General features: G+C 50.2%; 1 protein-coding gene across 8 annotated transcripts in view; it reads right to left on the bottom strand.

Annotated features, from left to right (window-relative positions):
• The window catches only part of nod1 (nucleotide-binding oligomerization domain containing 1), an 88,214-nt gene extending 64,279 nt beyond the window's left edge, over positions 1-23,935 (bottom strand). For 7 of the 8 annotated variants that reach the window (XR_005460622.1, XM_038796827.1, XM_038796829.1 and 4 more), the window contains exon 1: positions 9,740-9,819. The gene's annotated coding sequence lies outside the window, so the exon portion shown is untranslated. Of the gene's footprint in view, positions 1-9,739; positions 9,820-23,780 lie in introns of those variants that run through there. The other variant, XM_038796828.1, reaches the window with a different exon arrangement.
• Positions 23,936-25,812: the final 1,877 nt, after the last annotated feature.

Raw genomic sequence — 25,812 nt, 5'->3', positions numbered from 1 at the left:
TATGTTCTAAGACCTAGATTTTAATCGCAGCTGCTGCTACTAAAACTTGCATTTATATTGTGTCTCTAATGTAGTAAAACATCCCAAACTATCCATTCTTACCAAACACAAGCAAAACTGACACAGCAACTAATCCCCATCCATTAACGTGTGCGCTGTCTGAAGGCAGGTCCTTGGTCCTTCATCCGGAGCTGTTTTCTAGGTAGGTTTTGTCATTGCCTTCCACTGTCAGGGCCTGGACAAGGAGCTGGTCCCAAGTCTAAGTCAGCTGAAACGGGAGTTGAACGTGCGCTGTTGACGCCACCCTGTAGCAAATGCTAGCCATCTAAACTAGCCATCCCACCACCCCCCAACACCACCACGTTAATTTGGCATTAGATCCCTCATTAGCATATGGACTTGAGAGTGGACCTGGACTAATATGGCACCATGTGTTTCTCAGGTATCCCTGATGAAGTAGGACATGAACCAGAAAAAGTGGTCATTTTTGCATCCTCCCCCTACTCCATCCTTCTCCACGACTCCACCCTCCTCACCCTGTTCTCCATTCAATAATCAGGCAGAATGTGGACCTATGTCTAAGTCTGAGTGTCGCAAGTAAAGATGTGCAGGTTGCTGATAAAATTGGAAGAAGCAACTGCCAGGGAGGGACTATGAAAGTCATGGCTGGTTGGACTGCGGGCATATTCCTGGATCATGAGATCACTAATAAAATAAGAATGTTTAATGACCAGGAAGCCAGTGGAAGGAATGACAAGAATTTATTTTAACTAAACAAGTCTGCCCAAGGCAGTAAAGGCGCACATCACAGTCCCGTTGGGATAATCAACATGCCGGTCCCTACTCAGGCCGGCTTTTCTGCTCTTTTTTACAAGCCCCAGCTGAGTGGGCCTCTGCCCAGTACCAGGGAATCTCATACTCCTGAGCCCCATGGGGAGATTGATTATTGTTCCCCCGTGGGCCTCGTGGGAGTTATGACATCCTTCTCCCTCTCCCCCCCCACCCCAGTTCAAAAGATCCCCACCTCTGCAACCATCTGAGGAGGTCTTCTGTGACGCGTTGCACGAGGCTGTGCTTCTACCTGCAGCAGGTCTGGGTCGGGTGGTGTGTAACGGTTGGAAGCCCGTCTTGTCCTGGACGACCTCCGGAGGGCTAGTGACGGGATCGCAGTCCTGGACACAGCATCATCCGTCTGTGCAGACGCCTCTGCATCCACTTCAGAGCTAGAGTCGTCCTCATTTTCATCCTGGTGGTCCAGAGTAGGACCACGGTTGGATGCACACCCTGGCTAAGGAGTAGTTCCTGGTTAGGCAGAGGTAACAACACCCCTAGTCGGGTGTCTGCTTGAGCAGGCTCTCGCTCCTTTAGGTGGATCCATGTGCTAACATAGGGTCTTCCCATGGACCCTAACCTTGTATGAGATGGGAGCTGTTCCCTCTACTCTGACTCCTTGGAGCCGGAGCGCACCTTCTCCAAAATTGCGGGCGTAGATCGTGGCTCCCAGTTGGAAATTCCGCCCAAGCGTTCTATGGTCCATGGTTTGGGAAATTTAGGTTTAATCGTGTCCTGAGGTGGCGGCCCATCAGAAGCTCCTCTAGTGCCACCCCTGTTGTCATATACGTCGCAGTTCTATAATTAAAAAGGAATCCTGCCAGTCGCATGTCCAGGGAGCCCGCGGTCTACTTCCTCATGCCTCGTACAAATGTCTGAAATACAGGGGGCGGCACAGAGGCACAGTGGTTAGCACCGCTGCCTCACAATGCCGAGGTCCTAGATTCGATCCACGTCTCGGGTCACTGTCCGTCATCACCCAATCTGGCCTCTATGTGACTCCAGAACCAGCAAAAAAAAGGTGGTGGACTCTTAAATGCCCTCTGAAACAGCCTGGCAAACCACTTGGTAAAATGGCAATTAGGTAGGCAATAAATGTTTGCCCAGTCAGCAACGCCAACATCCCATAAAAATCACCATGGCTCATAAGAATCAAGACCATGACAGTGCACATTCAACCCATTGGGTTCATGTCAGCTATCTGGTAGTGAAATCCAGTCAGTCAGTCAGTTTCCCTCACTCTATCCTCCATAACCCTTCAAGTTTATTTCCTTCAGGCAGCATGCTGGTGCAGTGGTTAGCACTACTGTCTCACGCCGCCGAGGTCCCAGGTTCGGTCCCGGCTCTGGGTCACTGTCCGTGTGGAGTTTGCACATTCTCCCCGTGTCTGTGTGGGTCTCACCCCCACAACCCAAAGATATGCAGGGTAGGTGGATTGGCCACACTAAATTGCCCCTTAATTAGAAAAAAAATAATTGGGTACTCTACATTTTTTTTTTTTTAAATATCTGAACCACCCATTCAGCCAGGCCATTAGATGGCGGGTGTTACAGGGCGTTCCTGATGTATCTGATTCCGTTCATCTTCAGAAGTCTTCACTTGTGAACGGTGTCCCATTGTTGGTTACCAGGACTTTCGGGATCCGTGAGTGGTGAATGAGCACCTCAACATCTCAATGATGGCCTTTGATGTGATAGAAGCCATTGTGTAGATGTCGAGCCATTTGGAATGGGCGCCCACAATGATAAGAAACATGAACCCCATAAAAGGTCGGATAAAATCAGCATTCAGTCTTATGCAGGGGCTCCCTGGCCATTCCCAGGGGTGGACTGTGGCTGCAGGTGGATGGTTTTGAAGTTCCTGACACATTGAACAACTACACACAACCTGTTGATATTTCCATTGATTCCAGACGTAGCTTTGAGCAAGGATCTTCACTTTTGAAGAGCCTGGGTTGCCACTGTGTTAATCATTCAGGATCGATTCCTGACACGCCGGTTGGGTAACCACGCAAGCCCCCCACAGGGGAATACCATCGTCCTCACTCATTTCTTGCAGCTTTTGGACATAGGGCTGCCGGGAGGGTCCCCTGTAACCAGCCATAACTTGCCAATTTGAGATCCTTTCGTGTCCATGCTCGTATCTCTCCAGTCATTACCGGCTGTCTGTCCATAAAGTCAACTACATCCGCCACTGGTGGAGACGGGGGACTTACGGGAAGTAGAAGATGATGAAGGGCTATCTGGGCCCTGGGCAATGTTGAAGAGAATACTCATATGCTGTAAGTAAGAGTACCCAGCACTGAATCTGGCCGATGCTATGGGGCATTCCCTTGTCCTCTTTAAGGAGGCCCAGCAGAGGCTTGTGGTCAGTAATGATGAAGAAGTGTCACCCGTAAACATACTGAAGGAATTTCTTGACAACAAGCAGCACCGACAAGCCTTCCTTTCCTATTTGAGCAAAGCAGTGCTCCATGTCTGCCGGGAGTTCTGGATTCAAACGCAATGGGGCACTCCATGTTATCATCACAGCTATGGGCCAGCACCAGGCCGACACCATGGGATGAGGCTTCGCAAGTAGGGATGAGCAGCCAAGATGAGTCATAGTTAGTAGTCCCCACAAGGGCAAACAGATTTGTCCGGCTTTATAACCTGTACTACGATTGTGGCCCTCTCCGCAAAACATACTGGGCGTACGATTCCCAGATCTTCCAGGTGCTAAAGCTGTGTATCGGCCTTGGCAAGAAAGGCGTACGGGACAGGCCATGCACTAAAATATCTGGGCTGAGCCTCTGGGCCTACATAGACGTGAGCCTTTGCTCTTTTTATCTTGCCCAGGCCCTCCTGGAATACTTCAGGATATTTGCCAAGGATCTCATTCAAGTTTCTAGTGCCAATCCGGAAGGTCTGCTGCCAATTGAAATGGAGGACTTGTAGCCAATCACACCCAAGCAGGTTAGGTCCCGGCCTCTGCACCATGACTAAAGGTAGCCTGAGTGCTGCCTGTGGGTCATCGGGGTCACGATGCTCAGCGGTTCACCCGTATAAGTTGTCAATCTGGCCTTGGTGTCACGTAGGGTTAGTGGCATGTTACGGGCAGCACGGTAGCAGAGTGGTTAGCACAGTTGCTTCACAGCTCCAGGGTCCCAGGTTCGATTCCTGGCTTGGGTCACTGTCTGTGCGGAGTCTGCACGTTCTCCTTGTGTTTGCGTGGGTTTCCTCCGGGTGCTCCGGTTTCCTCCCACAGTCCAAAGATGTGCAGGTTAGGTGGATTGGCCAGAATAAATTGCCCTTAGTGTCCAAAGGTCAAGTGGTGTTACGGGGTTAGGGTGGAGGCGTGGGCTTGAGTAGGGTTCTCTGTCCAAGGGCTGGTGCAGACTCGATGGGCCGAATGGCCTCCTTCTTTACTGTAAATTCTCTAATATGATATGATCCCTGTATGAAGTCCATAGAACCATCGAAAGAGCCCTAGTGGTAGGATCCCTGTATGAAGTTGGCTACAGGTTTGCTGACCAATGATGGAGCTGGCGGCTCCTGTGTCCAGCTCCATCACTAGTGGTGTCTGTTCACCTGCAGTGTGACCCGAATTGGTGCCAACTTCAGGGTCGTGATTCAGTTTAGCTGCATCATGTTGTCTTCCTCAGGTGCAGCTACGTGCAAGGCCCTGGCTCGTGGTGACTTGATCGCAGCTCTCTCTCCACCAATCTGCCAATGAGGTCGGAATTCCTTCACATCCTTGGGGGAGATATCCTACTGGACTGAAGCGGCACCCAAATACTGAGCCCGACTGAGGTATTGTGCCTTTGGTTGTCGTTTGGGAGGTGACCTGGCCATTTAGGCACTACCGTGGGATATCGCGGAAGTCCGATATGGAGGTCAGGTCACACTATGGACCCAATAGTCCATTGAGCCTTGAAGTTCCTGTACTCCTTTCTCCCTGTTTTCCCGGGACAGTGCTAACTCAATAACCCGCTTTAAGTCCAATGTGGGCTCCGCCAATAGCTTCCATGTTATTTATTCCACAGACCAGCCAATCCCTCAGCATTTCAGGTGAGGATGGCCCAAACCCACAGTACTCCACCAGCTACCTGAGGTGGGCCAAAAGAATTAGCCACTGAATCTCCTGAAGTTCCCACAGCCATGTTGAACCGGTACCATTGCATAATAACTGATGACTTTGAATCCGGAGCAGTTGGGTAGGTAAGGCTCTTTATAATCCTAAAGATTGGGGCCCCATGATCTGTTAGGAGGTTTACCTTCTGCCGGTCTTCTCCCAAAATTCCACTGGCCTGACAAGTACCTCATACGTTACACGTATTGGGCCCAGTCTTCCGGGGTGGCTGGGGCACCTTGCAACAGAGTCAAGAGTTTCCTTTTTTCTCGTCGCCTGATTAATGACCAGGAAGCCAGCAGTAGGAATGACAAAAAATGTATTTTAACTAAACAACAAGACTATCCCTGCTGTAACTATCTTCAATCAAAGTCTCCATTGGGGCAAGCGACATGCGGGTTCCTGCTCGCGCCAGGTTTATGCTCAGTTCGACAAGCTCCGCCCACTACCGGGGATGTTTATACTCCCCGAGCCCTACGGGCAGATCAATTAAGGTTTCCCAGTGGGCCTCGTGGGGGCTATGACAGGAAAACATTTCAATTTTGGTGGATCAAGAGAGGAAGGAAATAGTGGAAAGCTTGTGCCAACTCCCCTTTAAACTTGTTATTTCGCAAATAACAAAAAACATAAGGAAGCCAGTATAATATTTTTCAACTGCTCTGTGAGGCAAAAATCGTCTCCTCCTTGCTTTATTTTTCACTTTCAATGCTTTAAATTCGTACATATCCACAGTAGTTCTTAGTGTTTGGGGCTTTAACTCGCAAAGTTAGGCAGCGGGAGGATCCAGCATTCCAGCAGGGACTCCGCAACAATCCTATCAAAAACCAGAACCCAGTACTCACAAAACTCGTTCTGAAATGTAGCTTTGCTGGAGTCTGCCAAAGTTGAGCAGTGGCCCCTAGAATACTGCACATGAACTTTTAACGTGAACACGTGCCTGAATGTCTGGAGGCAGGCCCACAGTACAACCACAGTTGGGCAGAGCTGATATCATTATACCACAACGATAACAGCCAGCACAGCTTACATTCATCCGAAAGTAAATGTACAGCATGTCAAAAGTACAAATGTAGTAGCCCAGATGAACAAATTTACTGTTAAACCACTATTGAAGATAAAAGTCAGCATAGTAAACCTTTCAGAGAAGCCTTGTAACAGCGACGACACTTCAAGAGTACTTCATTAGCTGTTATGAAAAGGTGCTAAGCAAAGTTTTACAATTCTTTGCAATGGTTACGTTACTGTAACTGGACTTAAAAATTAATCATTTGAAAGTGATTTCAATAATAATTCGAACCACTATGGCAGATTTCGAATTCAGGTTTTTTTCAAAATCCAGGAATAAAAGCTGCTATAAGAAGCAGGAGTGACCACCTTGAAAGAACCCTGGCCACTGGTGCAAGCAAGCCAGAGGTTATCAGTGCCAGTCCCAGCCCAGGTAAACAGGGAGGGTTCATGGCAGGAAGGGCCTCAGACTGTAGGGCCAACCGTCCAATACAAAAATGATGGTTGACACAAAGAGAGATCGGCCAGCTGGAAGGCTGCATGGTAAAGTGGGAGAAACTGAAAGTAGAGGAATGAAAATAGAAACCAATAGACGGGACCATACAGTCGTCTGGGTATCATCAAACCAAAACTTGTTAAGTAATGTCTTTTTGGGATGGACTCCTTACTGAGTCTGTCCTATTTGTAACCATAGACCAATTACAATGTAGCTGAGCTTTAACTGCCTTCTGAAGTAGTCTAGCAAGCCACTCAATTCCATCAAATCAGTACATAGGCTGACCACATTGACCATAGCGATTCAAGAAAGCCGCCACCACCACTTTCTCAAGACAACCAGAGATGGAAAATTAGTGCCAGCCTTGGCAGCAAAATATGCAATGAGATTTTAAATAAATTTTTCCCTCAATAACAACTTGTAATTATCTAGTGCCTTCATCATGGTAGCAAAGTCACAGCAGAGATATCAGACCAAAGATTAACAAAAGATTTTTTGTCTCCGTGCCAGACTCAGGGGGGCCGAGCAGACCCTTGGAGCATGCTCTCTTGTCCCCGAGAACCAGTTGTTCTGACACAGTGGCACGGTGGTTAGCTCCGTGCCTCACAGTGCCAGAAACCCGGGTTCATTACCGACCTCGGGCAACTGTGAAGTTTGCACATTCTTCCCGTGTCTGCGTAGGTTTGCTCCGGATTCTCGTTTCCTCCCACAGTCCAAAGATGTGCAGGTTAGGTTGATTGCCCATGCTAAATTACCCCGAGATGGGGTTACCGGGCTAGTGTGGGGGATTGGGCCTAGGTGGAGTCGTTCAGAGGGCTGGTGTAGACTCGATGGGCCAAATAGCCTGCTTCTGCACTGTAGGGATTCTACAGTTAACTACTCGCTCTCTGATTTCCCTCACAACCAATAGGGAGGGAAGCACCTCCTTGCAGTCTCTACCCTTATTTCCCAGCTGATATTTGCATTTACCATTTTGGGCATGTGCCAGATTCGAGGAACCACATGCCTGTCCAGCAATTATTTCAAAGCTAGTTGGACAAAATGCTTCCCCCCCCCACCCAACCACCAACCCCAGAGTGAGGAGATGGCACCTGGTGAAACCTGTTTTACATGAAAACATCAATTACCAGCTCGCCTCACCTCAGATACTAAGTCACATGGAGCCCTATCTAATGAAACATGCCCCATTGGGGCAGGCAAAGTTCATCACTACATAAACGCAAGCCTTTCATTCTCTTGTTTCTTATAAGCATAATGCAACTCTTCGCATTTTGAGCTATTGGCATTTTGCAGTGGTTACATTTACCCAAATTCCTGGACCAGTAACCCAGAGTCCTAAGCTAATACAATGGGCGGGATTCTCTCAGCCCGACGCCGGGCAGGAGAATCGCGGGAACTGGCGCGAATCATCGCGGCAACTAGCGCGAATCACACCACGCCGCCCCAAAACCAGGATGCGGCACCAGCAGGGGGGGCCGCTCTACATGGCCCCCCTGGCGATTCTCCACCCACGGCATTCTAACCTGCTCTTAGCCGGCGGGACCTCGGTGTGGAAGGATATGGGGGCAGCCTGGGAGAGGGGGGGGGTCCAACCCCGGGGGGGGCTCCGCTGTGGCCTGGACCGCGATCGGGGCCCACCAATCGGCGGGCCGGCCTGTCAGGTTGGGAGCCTCCTTTCTTCTGGGCCTTGCCCTGTAGCCCTACGCCATATTGCATCAGGGACAGCATGGAGAAGGGAGCCACTGTGGCGCCGGTGCCACTGCGCATGTGTGGACCCCGCGGCACTCAGTTGACACCGGGATCAGCAGCTGGAGTGGCGTGAGTCGCTCCAGTGCCGTACTGGCCCCCTGTAGGGGCCAGAAATGCTGACCCTGAAGCCATGTTGACTGCGTCTGGAAACACAACGGCATTTACGATGGTGTCAACACTTAGCCTCAGGATCAGAGAATCCCGCCCATTGAATTTGGGTTCAAATCCCACCATGGCATTATTTGAACACAGCTTTAAAAAAAAAATCGAGAACTCAAATGCTGGTATCAGTAAAAGCAAACATGGACTTGTCGTATTAATGCAAAAGTACAACTGGTTGACTATTTTTTTAAATTTCTAAGTTCAGTGTATCCAATTATTTTTTTCCAATTAAGGGGCAATTTAGTGTGGCCAATCTACCTACCCTGCACATCTTTGGGTTGTGAGGACGAGGCACACGCAAACACGGGGAGAATGTGCAAACTCCACATGGACAGTGACCCGGGGCCGGGATCGAACCTGGGACCTCGGCACCGTGAAGCAGCAGTGCTAACCACTGTGCCACCGTGCTGCTCAACTGGTTTACTAGTGTAGGGAAGGAAAGTTTCTGTCCTTGCCCAATCCGGCCTAGATGTGACCCCAATTGCATACCAATGTTGCTGACTCTTATGTTGCTCTCGGAAGTGTCTCTGCCAGCCACTAAGCTGCATTAAATCTCTATATAGAATAACCACACTTACAGCAGAGGTTGAAGAAGACCAGCAGCCCGTTCACGAGACAGCTAGGGATGGATAACAAATGTCATCCTTGCAGCAACCCAAACATCCCGAGAGACTCATAAAGTTAATCTTTGCATCAACAATGACAACTTGCATACATAAAGCTCCTTTAACATAGGCGAACAATCACAGGAGCATCATCAGACTAATACTTCACACTCTGCACTGTAAATTCTCTGATTCTATGATAGCCACTGGCAGGAGAGGGAAGCATAGGTTTGGTCAGTGCGGTCGGTTGCGATGAATATTGTGCTGAGCAGATGGGGAGAAACAAAGAGCTTTATGCAGGGAAATCCACAGCTCAGGATCTAGGCAGCTGAAGGCACATCCATGGCTCAGCGAAGGAAGTGGTGGAACCGCACAGGGAGCCAGAATTGGAACAACACTGAATTCCGGGGAGTTTCAGGTCTCCTTGTGTCAAGACGCCAGAGATCGCAAAGTTTATAAGGCAGACTCTCCTGCATCCGAACCAGTTTTTATTATTTCACTCTTTGATACGCCCCTACCTGCCCAAAACCCCAGGGCAGGGAAGCACATCTTATCCACCCCTCCCCCAATAATGCAGATAACATTCCAACTTACCATGTGCCACAGTGGAGGAGCTCCACTCAAAAAATCTTTCAAAACTTCTTGCACAAGATTCTACCCCAGAGTTAATATCTGCACCTACGCAAACCTGATTTACATTGACACTGAAGTCCACAATTAAAATTTCCAGGAGTGTACATTGTACAGACTGACATTGTTTACAATAAGCTCCTATACTTACACAGCATGTTCACGAAGCAGCCATGTACCTGAGTCCCCTCGACATACACTGGAATCAATCTGACTTGTTCTTCTGCCTGACTACAGTGTGACTCTTGCAGCTATTTACAGGAAATGAGGTCTGGCTTACTGAAATGCCCAGCAAAGTATGGATGCCTGCCAGAAAAACTGCAGGCAAAACCTGACAGAGTGAACTTCTGAAGCTCCATTGACATAGCTGCCAAGTGAGAATATATCTGCGTTATTTTACAGGGAGCCAGCGATTAATTTAGCATTCCACATCATTCCCACAGAGTCAAAATGAGTATCTCACTAAACCCTTTACCCTTCCATCGCATACTTATACAGATTTCTTTTTTTTTAATAAACAATTTTATTGAGGTAGTTTTTGGCTTTATAAACAGTTACAGACATCATCAGAAAGAAAGCAAAAAAGGCAAAAATGTGCAAACATCCACGTACTTTCAATACTTCCATCATAACATATTGCACAAGCCCGCTCCTCTCCCACCGTTACTACCCGCCATATTTTCCCTCCTACCCTACTCTACCCCCCCCCCCCCCCCCCCCCCCCTGCTGATGCTCACTCTTCCGCAAAGAAGTCAATAAATGGTTGCCACCTCCGGGCGAACCCCTGCACAGATCCCCTCAAGGCGAACTTAATTTTTTCCATACACAGGAAACTCGACATGTCCGCAAGCTACCACTCAGTCTTCGGGGGCTTTGAGTCCCTCCACGCCAATAGTATTCGTCGCTGGGCTATCAGGGAAGCAAAGGCCAAAACATCGGCCTCTTTCTCCCCCTAGACCCCCGGGTCTTCCGAAACCCCAAAAATTGCCACCCCTGGACTCATCACCACCCTTGTTTTTAGCACCCGGGACATGACCCCCGCAAAATCCTCCCAGTACCCCCTCAGCTTAGGGCATGCCCAAAACATGTGAACGTGGTTCGCTGGTCCTCCTGCGCACCTAGCGCATTTGTCCTCTATCCCGAAGAATTTGCTCATCCGAGCCACCGTCATATGGGCCCGGTGACCGACCTTAAATTGAATCAGCCCGAGCCTAGCACATGTCGCGGTCGAATTTACCCTACTCAGGGCCTCTGCCCACAGCCCATCCTCCATTTCCCCGCCTAGCTCCTCCTCCCATTTAAGTTTCAGTTCCTCTGTCTGGGACCCTTCCTCCCTCATGAGCACATTATAAATACCCGAGACTCTACCCTCCCCTTCTTCCCTCCTAGAGACTATTCTGTCTAGGATCCCCATTGGCGGGAGGCGTGGGAAAGATGGGACCTGTCTACGAACAAAGTCCCGCAACTGTAGGTATCTAAAGTCATTTCCCCTTACCAACCCAAATTTCTCCTCCAAGCTCCTCAAACTCGCAAAGCTACCGTCCAGGAACATATCACCCACCCTTCCCGCCCCTGCTCGCCGCCATACTCGGAACCCCCCATCCATACTCCCGGGGGCAAACCGATGGTTGTCGCAGATTGGCGCCCAGACAGACGCCCCCATCTCCCCTACATGCCTCCTCCACTGGCCCCATATCCGCAGGGTCGCCACCACAACCGGGCTGGTGGTGTACTTGGCCGGCGGCAGCGGTAGAGGAGCCGTGACCAGGGCTGCCAAGCTGGAGCCCCTGCACGAAACCGCCTCCACCCGCTCCCAAATAGACCCCGTACCCACCATCCACTTCCTTATCATAGCGATGTTGGCCGCCCAGTAATAATTAATCAGACTCGGCAAAGCCAGCCCTCCCTCGCTGCGGTTCCTCTCCAACATCGCCTTCTTCACCCGCGGGGATTTTCCCGCCCAGACAAAGCTCATGATCATCCCAATAACTCTTTTAAAGAAGGACTGTGGGATGAAGATCGGGAGGCACTGAAAAATAAACAGAAATCGAGGGAGGATTGTCATCTTTACAGTCTGCACCCTCCCTGCCAACGACAGCGGGAGTGCATCCCATCTCCGAAACTCTCCCTTCATTTGCTCCACCACCCTGGCCAAATTTAACTTATGCAGCCAGCCCCAGTCTCGTGCCACCTGAATTCCCAAATACCGGAAATGTTCCTCAACCAGCCTAAACGGTAGCCCTCTCAATCTGTTCTCCTGGCCCCTTGCCTGGACCACAAACATTTCACTCTTGACCGTATTTAATTTGTATCCTGAGAACTGGCCGAACTTCCTCAGCATTCCCAGTATACTTCCCATCCCGGCCACTGGGTCCGACACGTACAGGAGCAGGTCGTCTGCATAAAGAGAGACCCTATGTTCAACCCCACCCCTCACCATCCCCTTCCAACCCTCTGCGGCTCTCAGCGCAATCGCCAGCGGCTCTATGGCCAGCGCAAACAGCAGCGGGGAGAGAGGGCAGCCCTGTCTGGTCCCTCGGTACAACCTAAAGTACTCTGACACTTCTCTGTTGGTCCTGGCGCTGGCCCTCGGGGCCTGATATAATAATTTGATCCAATCCACCAATCTCTCCCCGAACCCAAACCGTCCGAGCACCTCCCATAGATAGTCCCACACCACCCGGTCAAAGGCCTTCTCGGCGCCCATTGCCACCACTACCTCCACCTCCCTACCCACTGGGGGCATCATTATCACATTAAGTAGTCTTCTCAGGTTGGCTGCCAGCTGCCTACCTTTCACGAACCCAGTTTGATCCTCCCCAATCACCTCCGGTACGCAGTCCTCCATTCTAACCGCCAGTACCTTTGCCAGGAGCTTGGCGTCTACATTAATCAGGGAGATTGGCCTGTAGGATCCGCACGCCTCCGGGTCTTTACCCCGCTTCAATATCAGTGATATAGTGGCTTGTGACATTGTCGGCGGCAGGGTCCCTCTGTCCCTTGCCTCATTGAAAACCCTCGCCAAGACCGGGCCCACCAGCTCAGAGAACTTCCTATAGAACTCTACTGGGTATCCATCCGGCCCCGGGGACTTCCCCAACTGCATGGCCTTTAGGCCCCCCAATACCTCCTCTGGAGGTAGCTCGCTCCCCCGATCTGCAGGTCCACCCAATGCGGGGCATGGTCTGAGATAGTAATTGCCGAATATTCCATGTTCTTTACCTCGCCCCTACAGTCCCTGCTTAGTACAAAGAAATCTATACTAGAATATACTTTATGGACGTGCGAGTAAAACGAGTAGCCCCTTCCTGTTGGCTATCTATCTCTCCAGGGGTCCACTGCCCCCATTTGCTCCATAAACCCTTTCAGCTCCCTTGCCATTGCTGAGAGTCTACCCGTTCTGGGACACGACCGATCCAAAGTCGGGTCAAGGACCATGTTAAAGTCCCCTCCCATTATTAGCCTGCGAGAATCCAGGTCCGGGATCTTCCCTAGCACTCTTTTAATGAAGTCCACGTCATCCCAGTTCGGGGCATATATATTCATCAGCACCACTCTTCTCCCCTCCAGTCTGCCCCGTACCATCAGGTATCTGCCCCCCCTGTCTGCGGATATGCCCTCTGCCTCAAATTGCACGCACTTGTTGATCATGACTGCCACCCCTCTGGACTTCGAGTCCAAGTCCGAGTGGAAGACCTGGCTAATCCAGCCCTTCCTTAGCCTGGTCTGGTCAGACACTTTCAGATGTGTCTCCTGCAACATAATTACGTCCGCCCTCAGAGCCCGCAAGTGCGCGAACACCCGTGCCCTCTTAACCGGCCCATTCAGTCCCTTGACGTTCCAGGTGATCAGCCTGGTCGGGGGGCACAACCCACCCCCCCCACCCCGCCGGTCAGCCATAGCCTTTCTCGGGCCGGCCCCCGGCCCATGCGTCGCGCCATTCCTGGCCCGCCCTTTTGCTGCCTCCACCCTCGACCTCCTCTCCAGTGCCTATTTCAAGTCCCTCCCACGTCAGCAGAACAACCCCCCCCCCCCCCCCCCCCCCCCTAACCACATCCCCCGATACCCCCACACCTGCCATCTACTGGCTGTGACCTCCCCTCCCCCACCTGACTCCATTGACTAGCCAATCTGCTAGCCCGGTGACTCAACACTCCGGCGCCTTCCTGTCTCATTCCCATTGTTTCCCCGCCCTCCTCCCCACTCCCTGGCGCCCCATCCCCTCTCCAACCCACTGGGGCAAGCCGGCTCCAGTGTCTTCCGCGAGCTGCACAAAAAGTACAAATCAGCCCAAACAGGAAAAAACAGAAAAAAAGAGGAAAAAGCACAATTAAAAAAAACCCCAAAAAACCCCCCCCCCCATAAGAAAAAAGAGAGACAACAGAAAAAAAAGGGTTAACCCCCCAAACCAATGTCCATGAACAAAGGAAAGAGTCCCAAATGTTCCACTTGGCCCCTTTGGCCCAGCAAACCGTTGAGCAGCAGTCCAGGCCCATTCGGCGTACCTTCCCACGGTAATCCTCGGGCCCTAATTCGCGTCCTTGGGGCCTCCTTTCGGGACCAGCTCCTGGTCCCTCACAAAATCCATCGCTTCTTCAGGCTCGGAGAAGTAGTGGTGTTGACCCTGGTGCGTGACCCATAGGCGAGCTGGGAACAGCAGACCAAACTTCACGTGCTTCTTGAACAGCACCTCCTTGACATTCTTAAAGGCTGTTCGCCGCCGAGCCACCTCTTGGCTTAGGTCCTGGTAAATGCGGATAACATTGTTGTTCCACGTGCTGCTCCTGGCGCTCTTTGCCCACCGCAGCACCCGCTCCTTGTCCACGAACCTGTGGAACCTAATCACCATCGGGCGGGGGGGGTCCGCCCGGCCGCCCCTGTCTTGCCTGCACTCTGTGCGCCCCCTCCAGCTCCGGCGGTCGCGGAAAGGCTTCGGCCCCCATCAGCTGCTTCAGCAGGTCTGCTACAAACGCTGCAGCATCAGCTCCCTCCGCCCCCTCCGGGAGGCCGACCATCCTCAGGTTGTTCCTGCGGACTCTATCTCCAGCTTCTCCACTCTGTCCAGCAGTCTTCTCTGCCGCTCTTTCAGGCCGTCAACTTCTAGCGCTGCAACCGTCTGCGCATCCGCCTGCTCCTCCACCGCCTCTCCCAGCTCCTTAACGTTAACATCCTGCGCATCCAGCCTCTGGTTCAGCTGATCCACCGCTTTCTGGATTGGGTCCAAGCTGTCCCGCTTCAGCGCTTAAAAACTGGGCTTCATTACCTGGAGCATGTTATCCAGCGCCTGCTGGATTACTGAGTCTGGGGTCCGTGTGTCCGCCATCTTAGGTCCCAGGTAACTTTCTTCAGGTCCTTGTCTCTGTCCCTTTTTCTCTTTCTTCTTCTGCCTTCTGGACTCCCGCTGTTCCATGTACCGCAGCCCGCTCCTCAGCCCTTTCGCTGCCGCCCTCCTTCGCCCAGCTCCTTAAATTTTACCTTCTGGGCATCTGAAGTGGGTCCAAGTTGTCCTGCTTCAGCGACTCCAAAACTTTTTTTCTTCTCCTGGAGCAAGGAAGTTCCGTGGGTCCGCCATTTTGTCAGTTTCAGGTCAGTTTCCTCTGCTCCTTGCCTCCGTCTCTCTCTCTCTTCCCCTACCTGCTGGCCTCCCACGATTCCATCAGCTGCAGCCCGCTCTCCAGCTTTTTCGCGGCAGCCTTTTTGCCGCCCCCGTGGTCCCGCTATCGCGGGGAATCAGCCCCAAAGCCCTGCCGGAGTGAGAGCCTGCCGAATGTGCGGCTCACTCAGGCATCGCCGCCACCAGAAGTCCCTTATACAGATTTCTGACCACTTCATAGACAGATGTACTGTGACAGAGATTTCTTTCATTTGTCACTAAATATGAAATTCTGCACGAAGGTTTAATATTTCTCAGTTCCACAGAAAATGCCTGAAGAAAAGTCTTAATCTTTAATCCACATGTTTTTTCTACTGTTTTGAAAGACACACAATTATACGAAAAGTAAACTTCATGTCCAATTACATCCTTGCATCATAGTGCTGTTATAGCCCTGTGACCAACATTTCTTTTTACACAAGAGTGCAGGAATATATTTGTTGAAGTCCCAAAGCAGTTCTGCTGTGCAGGGCTGGGTTCTACATTGGCTGGCGCCAAAATCGCGACAGGGCGGAGAATAGGTTCTGATGCTAAAATTGCAGCGGGTGCCGATTTGACGGCAAATGGCAATTCTCTATCACCTCGACAGTGGTGTCAATGCGTTCCGGAACGCACGCACAGTAAACACCATTTGCATGTCATTAGTGGGCCCGACCCGGTATTCTCCGGGGCCTCTGCAATGCTCCGCCTCCGATGGGCCGAGTTCTCGACGGCACGGTTCGCTTCTGCTTTTAAAAGTTATGAAACTGGCGTCTTGGCTGCTGAGGGAGAGCAAGAGGGGGTATGGAAAGTGTCCAATATCGCCATAGTTTGCTGACAGTTGTGCAGATGGCCGGGGGGGCTTCTGCCAGGGTTGGGGTGGGGGGGAATAGCGGGGAGTGGCCAGGAGGTGGGCTGTGGGGTCGGGGTGGAAGGGCACGGAACACCATTTCCTCAGCCAGCAAGGCAGCCATGCAGCTGCTCATGCCACTAAAAGCCCACTGTGAACTTCGGGCCACTGGTTGTCTAGGTGTCACCCCAGGCCATCCCCCTAGGTGCCCTCTGGTCCCTGCCAACCCATCAGTTGTATGGGCGCACTCCAACACAGCCAGTGCCATCTTGTTGGTGGGATGAGTGTGTGGGGAGTAAATTGTGTTTGTGCGGCTGCAGCTTGTCAGCCTCCCGAGTGTCAATCACGGACCCAGCGAATCCTGCACCATCTTTCATTGAAATCGATTGTGTTCCACGTGGCGCCAGTGCTAGCCCCATCATATGAATCGGTCCAGGCTCGGTGACAATTTTGATGTCGTGAAAGTTCATGAACTCTGCATCAGCGTCAACATATAGCCTCAGAAACAGAGAATCCCACCCGTGGTATCTGCAGGCGATTTTTCTGAAATTCATTCACAGGCAATGGGAATTCAGATGGCATTTACATGGCACCTTTCATGACCACAGCATGTCCCAATGCACATTACAACCAGTTGGTACTTTTAAAGTGTAGTCTCTGTTGCAATGTGGGAATGGACACTAGCAAGGTCAGCGTTTCATGCCATTCCCAGTTACCCTTGAGATGGTGCTGGTGGATCTTCTCAAACTGCTGCAATTTCCATGGTAAAGCCGCTTCTAAACTGTTTTTACAGAGTTCCAGAATTTTAGCCCAGTGACTGCAAGGGAATGGTGATAATGCGCCAAGTCAGAGTGGTGTGTGACTTGGAGAGGGACTGCCAAGGTAATGGTGCTCCTGTGCATTTGCTGCCTTTGTCCATGTAGATGATGGAGATCTCAGATTTGGAAGTGCTGTAGAAGAGCCCTTGGTGGGTTGCCACATTGTATCCTGTGATGAAATAAGATGATGGGTAGTTTGCTGAATAATCAAGCAGCTTTGCACTGGATGGTGTCAAGCCTCCTGAGTATTGTTGCCTTGACAGAGATGGAATCAACAGTTTGGCTGTACACTTCCTGGGAACAATGCACAGTTCTAGGGAACAAGTTCACTTGATGATGATTCCTTAGGGTTCTGGCCACATTAAATATTAGGTGGACTAATGGAATCACAGAATAAATTTGTGGTCTCGCTCTACTCTTTTTTTGAGGAGGATTTGGGCTCACACTGAACATGTCTGGTGCATGTGGCCAGTAGCAATCTTTTGACTGACAGGCTTCTAGCCTGGGACTCGAGCTTGGTACGGTACTCTCTTTTGGCATCTTTGATACATTTCTTTGGAAGCTGTGAGAGTATAGACTTTAGCTAGAGTTTCCTAGTTATTGTTTTGCATTTGACGTTCAGCATTTCACGTCTTTCCTGGAAGGTTTTCCTGAGGATTGGAGCGCAGTAATCCATCATTTGTAAGGCACTGGTCCTCTGCATCCAATCCAATGCGGATAGTTTACTTTACTGGTGGGACTTCCTCTGAAGAGGAATAGAAGGGCAGAAGGGAGGGGAGGCCTGGTGCGCACAGGCAGCCTCTCAGGGGTATATCTGTAAGAGGAGAGGCAGGGGCTCAGTTGGTGCAGGGACAGCAGGGAGGCCAAGGTGAGAGGGTCCACCGAAGGTGCCACTACCCAGCGGATAGAGTCTACAGGGAGCGTGCCAACTACCTCCAGTCCGAAGCCCAGAACTGCAGGAGTCTCCACCTTTCCGGGACACAATGTCATCAATTTGTGACATGATTGTCCTGAAATAGCCTCAAACGGCATGGGGTGCTACCCCATGCCAGTGGCATAGAAGGTCTCAGTGATATCCTCAACTTCTATGCCTGTGGTTCATTTCAGGTCTCAGTGGGGGGGTCTTTGTAGCGTGTCTCAATCAGACAGACACAGTTGTGTCAAGCTAGTGGCTGATGCCATCTTCAGACATGCCCACACTTTCATCAACTAGCAAACAGAAGAGGGAACCAGGCGGAGAGCATGTGGGTTTGCGGCAATGACTAGGATTCTCAAAATCCAGGGTGATATAGACTGCACGTATGTGGCCATCGGGGTACCAGGAGAGCCAGGAGGTTTCATCAACAGGAAGGGGTACCATCCGATGAATGTGCAGATTTTGTGACCACAGCTCACAGTTTCTACAAGTATGTGCCATTATCCAGGGAGCCCACACGAGTCATACACCTTGCGGCACTCCCGGGTATCAAGGCTGTTCGTGACTCCTGTAAGATTGGATGGATGTCTCTTGGGTGACAATGGCTATCCCTTGAAGAGGTGACTGATGGCCCCACTCCTTCACCGACGAACTGAGGCAGAGGAGAGATATAACAGGAGTCATGCTTCCACAAGAACGGTGGTGGGCAGGACCATTTGGTTGCTGAAGATGTACTTCTGATGCCTTGACCAATCTGGGGGTTCATTGCAATAACCATCAGAGTGTGTTTCCCTCAAACTTGTCACATGCTGTGCCTTGCACAATCTAGCTCTGACAAGGAGATAGCCAGTGGAGGCTGAGGAAAGCGAGGCAGGGCTACGGACCAGGGAGGGTGACTCAAGTGATGAGTCTGAGGGTCAACTGGGATCACACTGAGTGAAGACATTGAGGCAAACAACATGAACACTCTGGGGAAAGGAACACTAGGGATGGATTGATCCATCGAACCTTCAGCTAGGCATCCAAGGCATGGAGGCTGACACAATCCAATGGCAATATCTCACTCAAGGTTAAACTTTTCTTAACAGCCCAAACCAGAAATGCTGCACCAAACAAAGCCTTCAACTTTCAAACCTGTGCAACATCTGGCCAACATAGAAAGCAGGCAGCCAACTCAGCCCACTGAATAGAGAAAAATGTTTATGTGAGTTAACTTAACAACAGCATGCAAATGTGCCAAACCTAACAGAAATCGCAAAGTAATGAACGCAAAAAAAAAATCACCCAGACATGCCCCTGTTGTGCTAAAGGTGCCTTAAACTTGTGTCTGTGAGCTCTACGTCTTAGTGCTCCTCTTACTGTCAGCGGCATTGGAGGCAGCCTGCTGACTTTGCTGCTCTCACTGTCAGCGGCATTGGAGGCAGCCTGCTGACTTTGCTGCTCACTGTCAGCGGCATTGGAGGCAGCCTGCTGATTTTACTGTCATGGTGGCTCTGATAACCTTTGGAAGAACCTTTCGAAGAGACAATAGACAGCTTGTCCGCCAGGGTGAGGTGTATCAGCACGTTCCTGCTCACCATTGATCATCTGCCTCTCACAGTGGGAGTGACCTCCTGAGATGTGTTGACTTGCAGGTCTGAGTGCGACCCCTGGAACCACTCAGTCCCAGAAGCAACCTCTTCATGTCAGTCGCCACTCTCTCAATGGAAGAGGACATGCACTCATTTCTTAGGGACGGTGCAATGCTCATGTTCCATATTGACTCCTCCATGACAGAGACCAGGGCACGCAGACACATGGATCTCTGCCAGATCTCCCCATGCATGCCGCTGGACGTACGGCATCTGCTGCTTGATGGACACCTCCAGAGGCTTATCATCCACCTCAGACTCAGCGTGGTCCCAGTCTTTAGCTGTCCTCCCACTGCCGGTGCCCTGGGACCTCTCTGCCTCTGCCAGCTTCTCACGTCAATTTGATGCACCCTCAGCACATTGCACTATTTGGGAAGCTGGCAACCTAATGCCCACCAATGTGTGATTCTCTGCACTGCTGCCTGGTTCCAAGAGAGGGTGTGACACTGCAGGAGCAATGTCTTCCTGGGAACTTAACAGGAATCCTCAGGGTCGCCAGCTGCTCTTACAGATGGCACATCCACGGAAGGAAGCATAAGGATCAGTAAATTCAACCATCATAGTGTCTATGCATTCTAGGCAAGCAGAAGAGAGTGGAGACCTGATGGATGGTGATATCTGCAATGGAGCTCCAATGGGCACTCTGGTTGTGGCAATTCACATTCCGATGACAGAAGCCCATAATGTGTCCAGTAGCTGTGTCACACGCACCTGTGAACTGCACTCATACCTCCATCTGAGACTCCCACCTCACCATGACCGGAGGAGCGAGCTGGCTGCTGGCACTCCAGCTCATCACTTTCATGCTTTGTGGGGACTAGCACATTTGGCACTCCTCCCACAGTTCTGCAGCGCTCCGCAGCATGATGACCTGTCTTTTCCTGACAGGGAACAGTAGAAAACCTCATTAGTGTTCCATCTCCCTTTCCAGCTTCCTGCGCCCCAGGCATTAAGCAGGCCATTTCACTATGGTACACCTCAGCCTCTAATGTACTGAGGCCAATCATGCTGACGTTCCAGCCTTGTCAGGGAATGCTTCAACGCCAGTTGGCAAATGCACTCAGACCCCTGAGCGCTTAGAGAAACAGGAACCCGACTACACTTATCGCCACAGGTCCATGCCACCTCTGTACTTACCCTTCCGGCTGCGGAATATCATTGAACCTTTTATGGCACTGAAGCCACATGCGGCGTATCACATCACGCCCACCAACCTAGGCAGTGACCTCTACCCAGGATCTTTTGGTCAGGTGGTGGTTTCTTACCATCCCTGGGCATGGGAGTTTGCCACCTGTTGCTGACTCCCAGGCACTCTCGAAGAAATAGAGGGCAGAGTGCCCACCCAAACTGACCTCCCACCTCCCATGAGCACCAGGGACTGGGGCCATGAACGCGGGACAGGGACAGTTTTTGGCATCCTCCCAGGCCACTCCCTCAGCCTTCCCATGACTCCTGGCTTTTCCGTCAGATCCCCACCCCCCTCGTGCAGCGCAAACTCAACTGGCACACACGGTACATACTGGGCTGGTCTTAATTGGTCATCCAGCAGATATCGCGATAACACCCGCTTCCGGCCGCAGTGACTTCAGGTGCACCCTGAGGGTAAAATTCAAACCATGGATATGTATAAAGGGAAACCAGGAGAGGACATGAGGGAGTAAGAAATAGAAGGATGCGGTGATAGGATTAGATGAATTAAGGTGATAATAAGCTCATGTGCAGCACACACACTGGCATAGATCAGTTGGGCTTTGGGATATTTTCCTAAGTTACAGGTGCTACATAAATGCAAGCTACTGATAAATAACTTATTTTTTGTGCTGTTACTTCAATGAGAGTATGTATCCAGTGTCCAAGAAGAAAAGTTAAAACCAGCTGCCGACATTGGAGGAGACCCACATAAACGACCATTTCCATTTTAAGTGAGTATATTTGTGCTTCCAAAATGAGTCATATGGTCCAACAATTGTAGTAATGTACTGAAAACTATTTGCAACTGGAAGCACATTCCACTTACCTGGTTAGGCAATAACCTAATTGTGAAGGACGTGTTGACATCCTCTGGAATTGCCTCACAGTAACTACTCAATGTCATGACAGGCTGTATCTCCCTTGTTCGCCTTTGACTGAGTCAATTCATAACAGGCTGACTCAATCTGGAATAAAAAACTTCCTTGATAACTGACTTTCAGTGATGTGTACTGAAGGAGAACCTCTGCAGCTACTTTTAAATGGGCTTTTCTTCAACTATACAGCGCAGCGATGTGATTTGACTGTCTGCTGGTAGAAACGTATATCCATGCCTTCCATAGCTTTGGTGCCTGCAGGCTAATCGTACATGCTTAAGGAGTCAAAAGTTCAAACGTCATCATGGGAAATTGTGAAACTGCATTATGTCTGTTAATCTGTGGAATTTGCATGAAAGCTTCCAGATTGTTGCAAAACCCAATCAGTTCACCAAAGCTCCCCCACCAGGGAGAGAACTTCACCACTCCCCTTCCATCTACCCCATACATGATCCAATTCTACACTATGTTTACCTCATGGTGTTTTAACACATCCACTAAGTTCAGTAAGGAGAAGATAATTGGACTGGCCACTCAGCAATGATCCAGGCACATCAAAGCTGAGAGAAAGAGTTGCACAGGGAGCAAAACTGACCAACAGCTCTGACTATGCTTACAGAGCGGCTGCCCACAGTGGCGTCATTCCACCTAATGCTACTCTGATTACTGCCGTGAAACTTTAGAGACTCGAACGATGACAGTATTTGCTTTGTCTCCTGCTCTGCCACATATACACTGGCGAGCTTGATGATTGGGCACTGAATTTCCAGGTTTTGGCTGTTACCGGAAAATAATAATCTTTATCGTCACAAGTAGGTTTACATTAACACTGCAGTGACGTTACTGTGAAAATCCACGAGACGCCACATTCTGGCGCTTGTTTGGGCACACAGTGGGAACATTCAGAATGTCCAAATTACCTAACAGCACTCTCACATAAGATAAAAACAAATTACTGCGGATAATGGAATCTGAAACAGAAACAAAAAATGCCGGACAATTTTAGCAGGTCGAACAGTATCTGTGGAGAGAGAAGGGAGCTAACGTTTCAAGTCTAAAGCTGTAAAGCACTTTTGATGTCTTGGGGTTGTGGAAGACTCTTTTGCAAAGCCAAGACTCGAAACATTAGCTCCATTCTCTCTCCACAGATGGTGTCAGACCTGCCGAGATTGTCCGGCATTTTCTGTTTCCACTTCTCTCGCATTCCTTTTGGGTTATAACTTAAAATCTAACAATCTTAATCTTTAGTTATTGGATTTTAATTTTCTTTAGTTTCCTTGGCTTTCTGATAATGTTCTGCTGTGCATGACCAAGTATGAACAACATGTCCGGGATTCTCCGAGCCCACGCTGGGTCGGAGAATCGCCAGGGGGGCGCGCGAATCCTGCCACGTCGCTCCGACGGCGGGCCGCCGATTCTCCGGTCGCCAGAGAATCGGCGCCAGTCGCGCCGGCGCAGTCGCTGCAGCACCGGTCGGGGGCCGTTGAAAGTGGCCCCTGCGGCGATTCTGCGCGCTCGACGGGCCGAGTGACGGCCGAGCTCTGTCTGCGTCGTTCGTGTATGGTCCTACCCGGGACCTCGGCGTTCTGGCTGCAGGGGCCGTCCTGGTGGGGGGGGGACGGGGGGGAGCCAACTCTGGGGGGGGGGGGGGGGGGCCTTCACGGTGGCCAGGTCCGCGATCGAGGGCAATTGATTGACGGTTGCGCAAATTCCGAGGGGGGGGGGCCTATGTTCCTCTCCGCCGGGCTCCTGTAGGGCTCCGCTATGTTGCAAACGCGGGCCGGCTTTCGGCAAAAGAGCAGCGCACAGCACTCCGCCGCCCTTTTAGCCCCCGAGGACAGGGAGAATAACTTGGCCTGGAGGCCTGTTGACGCCGGCGTCGCTCGCACCTGTTTTGACGCCAGCGTCAACACTTGCCCGGGGTTTCGGAGAATCCCGGCCCATGTACTGTGTCGGTACGAAACATCAAAAATCCTTTACAGGTTTAGTCACTGTCGTAATTAATGTTAAGGAATGCAGCAGCCAAATTGTACATAGTAAGATCCAACAATTCAATAATGTGATAATGACTAGATAATTCATTTTATTGATCTCCATCCTTCCCAGCGCTCTCCTCATTCTTCCCTAATGTTTCTGAGCTGATACTTTGGACGGGGTGTGGCAGAAAAGCTGCCCCTCACAGGCCCGGGCTCGGATTTTCACCTCGGCCACCGGCACACACTCCACCCCCTCCCGCAGCCCGAAACCGGCGCCGCTCCACCTTTTCCTCCGCCTCTCACCTCACTGTTTCGGCTTCGGAGGATCACGGCCCTGGGATGGCGAGATAGTCGAGTGCCCAACATAGAAATCAAATGATCCCGCGGAGTCCAACCGGAGGAATCTAACAACCCAAAGCTGCGAGAGAGGCTGCCCTCTCCCTTCACACTGCAGGCAGAGAGCAGCAGTCAACAAGTACAGCAAGACAATCCCTTCCTGGTCATTCTTTTATCGAAAAGGAGACCCCTGCCCCTCATTCTCCTCCTCACTCCACTTCATTCCGCGCTATATTTCTGTTTAATTTCTTTTTTTCCTTTGTAATTGTTAAAACATTCATATTAAAATTTAACACAAACATTTAACACAACGCTATAACCCTGAAATAATGAGTGGTGACATTTTTACACTTAATTGACCCTGGTCTGAAACACCATCGAATTTAATCATTTGCAGTCAATTAGGTACCTTTTAAAATTGTGAACACCAACGTACTCTATATTATTTTGTTTTGGACAATTTAAGTGTACGGCCCCGTTAATTTGTTTTTGCCTGGTCAGACATAGAATCCCTACAGTGCAAGAGGAGGCTATTCGGCCCATCGAGTCTGCAACCACCCTCTGCAACAGCACTCCAACCAAGCCCACCTCCCCGCGCACATTGATCAAGGCCAACCTACCTAACCTGCACGCCTTTGGACTGTGGGAGGAAATGGGAGCACCCGGAGGAATCCCACACGGAGACAGGGGGCACCAACAAACTCCAGATGGTCGCCCAAGGCCGGAATTGAACCCGGGTCCCTGGTGCTGTGAGACGGTAGTGCTAACCTCTGTGCCACATGTCCAGTAACTTAAAGGGACTGCAGAACTGGGTACTAAATGTTCCCGGATAGAAGGCAACAACTGTTGGCCTTGCCAGTGACTTCCACATCCCAACAAAGAATTTTAAAAAGTGTTCAGGAAAGAGGGAAGGAAAAAAAGGAGGACGGTGGTTGTAATGACTAAGCAGAATGTTGCAGTGCTGGAGCTAAAGGATGTTCTGGATGGGTTCAAAGAGAGAATCTATTTAGTTATGCGTCAAGAAAAATAGAGGTGTCATTATACTGCTGGGTTTAATTTGTAGGTCACCAACTAGTTGGAACGATATAGAGCTGTAAATTTGCACGGAAATTTGTCAGGAAACAGGTCGTTTAAGTAATCTATGTTCGTTAGAAATTAAAAAGAATATATAAATTTAAGTGAATTTCATTTAGTTTTTCTGTGTATGAAAGGGTTAAACTTTAGTTAGACTCATGTTAAACAAAGATGTTTGCATGTATGGGGGTTTTGGTTTCATTTCAAATTGTGTATATTGTGTTTTGAATGTTACGACATGAAAAGCGAAAAGAGCTTAAAGAAGGACTGGGCTGTTGCTTAGCAACCAGGGGCCACCTTTAAGTTAGAAAGACCATTTGTGTTTAATTTTAACTGAATCCAAGGCAGTTTGGAGCCTAGCAACTGGAGAGGTAACACTGCTAGAAGCAGAAGCAAAAGTAGGACAATGGAAGAAAGCAAGTCCCAGAAACTAAAGGACAGCTAGTTCCAGAAACTTGGGAATGAAAAGAAACGTTTGAGGAAGACTGAAGTCAAAGGGACAAAAGGAACTGGAATGTGAACAAGGTACTATTCATTGGAATTCAAATAAAAGGCAGAGAAAGTGCTCTGAGTTAAAGAGACAGCTGCAAGATCCTGTTTTAAAGTGGGGAACCAGACACCCGAAGTAAATCAAAAGTTTGGTGACATCTTAATACAGCCAGTGAAGCAGTAATGTTCTATTGGAGTGGCTGAGCACTTGAGAGATTGTATCGAAGCTTGACTGCATGTGGCAATTCAAGGCAGAGAATACTGAAGGGAGAGTTGGAAATCCTGGAAGTGTGTCCTTGCTGAAAACAGCTGAGAAAAAGCATTGCTGGAAGATGATTCTAAGACATGTCTTTCGAGAGTGGAGTTTGGGAAACACTTGTGTGAAAGTCAGATTCCAGTGAGGCCAGTTGGCTCATGGTGTAAGAATCATCTGTGG

Source organism: Scyliorhinus canicula, chromosome 5 (genome assembly GCF_902713615.1).
Source record: "Scyliorhinus canicula chromosome 5, sScyCan1.1, whole genome shotgun sequence".
Taxonomy (NCBI): Eukaryota; Metazoa; Chordata; class Chondrichthyes; order Carcharhiniformes; family Scyliorhinidae; genus Scyliorhinus; species Scyliorhinus canicula.
The sequence above is the reverse complement of the archived record's forward strand: the minus strand, read 5'-3'. Positions and strand labels throughout refer to the sequence as shown.